The sequence below is a fragment of the Vigna umbellata genome, chromosome 5, assembly GCF_029865625.1.
Source record: "Vigna umbellata cultivar VRB3 chromosome 5, Vumbellata_1.0, whole genome shotgun sequence".
NCBI lineage: Eukaryota > Viridiplantae > Streptophyta > Magnoliopsida > Fabales > Fabaceae > Vigna > Vigna umbellata.
In genome coordinates this window covers 59,504,878-59,507,563 of record NC_142169.1, presented here as the reverse complement: position 1 = coordinate 59,507,563, position 2,686 = coordinate 59,504,878, and positions in this window count along the sequence as shown.

Here is a 2,686-nt window from a genome sequence, read left to right as displayed (position 1 = left end):
CCAAGATATATATTCAGTTTAATTGTTTCATACAGTTGCTGCTATACTATTGAGTTTTTGTCATGTATTCTAACACGGATTAGATTTGGCATTGTTCTTTTGTACTAACAATCTCCATTCAATATTGTTGGGTTTTTTTAAATTGATGTTAAAACTTTGTGTGCCTTCTTTATCAGGGAAAAGAGGTTATGATTACAAGTTCCAGTCATATAATAACATCCAGTTTTTAATCAAATGCGTCTAGGTTGGTAACTATGTATTCTTTCTTGTTCCTTTCAGCTAAAGGACAGGACTATTTGTAGCAGGATATAAGAGAAGAGAGGCCAGCTTTGTTCAACATTTTTACACCTGTATGATCCAGTAGCATACAGGTTTGATTTCAGTCCCAATGAAGTATTCATAGTGATTAAATGAGTAGCATAGTGAGTGAACCTTTTAGTTTAATTTCTTACCAACAGTTTATTTGTAAAATATTCCTCTGATTGTTTTGGAGCCCTAATTCTTTTAATTTCCTAAATTCTGCATTGTATGGAGCATATATTCTAATGTACAGATTATGATAAGTAGATATTCATATATGTTGGATCTGCTGAGAATAAGACTGTATATATTTAACCTCCCTAAACCCCATTAGGACTAGGAGGGTTTTTGAACCGGGGAGCCTTAAATATAATTAGGTTTTCTATGTTGTTTCTGATTTTGGTTTTTGTTTTGCAGAGATGATTTCTAACCAGTGTTCTTATTTTCTCTTTTCAGTTGCGGATGGTTTGGTTCTATTTTACTTCTTTTTGCTAATTTTGTGTTGTTAACTGGTTTACCTTACTGATTTTAGTTTGGAAATTTAGTCTTTTGCCAGTAAGACCTTTTGTTGTTTATAGTTTGATTTCAGTACTTATAGCATTTTGCAGACAGACGAGACCGTAGATTTTGGAGTTTTGCTCAATGTTACTTGATAGCATTCAGAATTTGAATCCATGGTTAAAATTTCCTGAATGTGTATTTTGAATCCTTTTAAATAATGTATATTTATGTTCTTGTGTCCAACCTTGTGTATTTTTAATGATTTTTTCTATTTTATTTCAAGAAGCTAATGATTTTGAACCGCTGAAACTTCTTGTTCTTGGAACTGATAGTGATATGATAGACAAATCTAATGAAGAGGCTGAAGAAACGGATGGTTTGGATGTTTGTGCACTTTGTGACCATGGTGGTAATGTTATATATATGGTATGTTATTTTTTCATATGGCTTCATTTATTTTAATGATATGTATCTGTCGTCTTGTGTATCTGTAAATTTCATAAAATACACACACAATAGTGCTATTTACACAAGTTACGAACTACCTGATCTGTAAAAACTGACCCTTGTTTATGCTAATGCTAGGTCATAATCCTAACTGATTATTGAATCATTCAGGTAAAGAAATATAGGGACTAATCTTGAGAGGTAACCCAAGATATATATTCAGTTTAATTGTTTCATACAGTTGCTGCTATACTATTGAGTTTTTGTCATGTATTCTAACACGGATTAGATTTGGCTGTGTTCTTTTGTACTAACAATCTCCATTCAATATTGTTGGGTTTTTTTAAATTGATGTTAAAACTTTATGTGCCTTCTTTATCAGGGAAAGAGAAGTTATGATTACAAGTTCCAGTCATATAATAACATCCAGATTTTAATCAAATGCATCTAGGTTGGTTACTATGTGTTCTTTCTTGTTCCTTTAAGCTAAAGGACTGGACTATTGGATAATATAAGAGAAGAGAGGCCAACTTTGTTCAACATTTTTTCACCCGTATGATCCACTAGCATACAGGTATAATTTCAGTCCCAAAGAAGTATTCATAGTGATTAAATGAGTACCATAGTGAGTTAACCTTCTAATTAATTTCTTACCACCAGTTTATTTGTAAAATATTCTTCTGATTGTTTTGGAGCCCTAATTCTCTTCCTTTACTAAATTCGTGCATTGTACGGAGTTTATTTGATTTTACCAAAGTTCGATAGTAAATATATTCTAACAGTAGTGTACTTATATTATTGATAGTAGGAGTTTGTAATGTGATTTTATATTAATTGTAATATGAATTGATGTTGGTGGGCTTTTCTAGGACAGCAAACCATGACCTCTCTTTATGTCTGACATTGTTAAAGAACTCCTCAACTAACTAACCCTAGTTAACACACCCTAGTTAGCAAACCCTAGTTAGCAAACCCTAGTTAACTAACCCTAGTTTATGAAATGTAGTTAACTAATCCTAAACCTTAACTCTAATCAATAACCCTTACCCTAAACTGTAAACCCTAATCCTGAAGAATAGCCCCAACCCTAAGCCCTCAACCCCTCACCCAAAAGCCTAAATTCTAACCATAACCCTGAACACCAATCATGACCCTAAACCCTAATGATAACTCTAACTCTAAACACTAAACCCTACTCATATATTGCTAACAATAACCCCTAAATCATAAACCCTAACTCTTAAACCATAAACCATAACTCCTAAACTTAAATCCTAAAACACTTGTTAACTAACCCTAATCATAAACCCTAAACCATACACCCTAACCCATGACCCTAAGCATAACCCCTAACCTTTAAACCCAAACCCTAAACATTAATCCTATGCCCTACAACCGAACCATAACTCTAAACTCTAAATCCTAGTTAACTAACCTT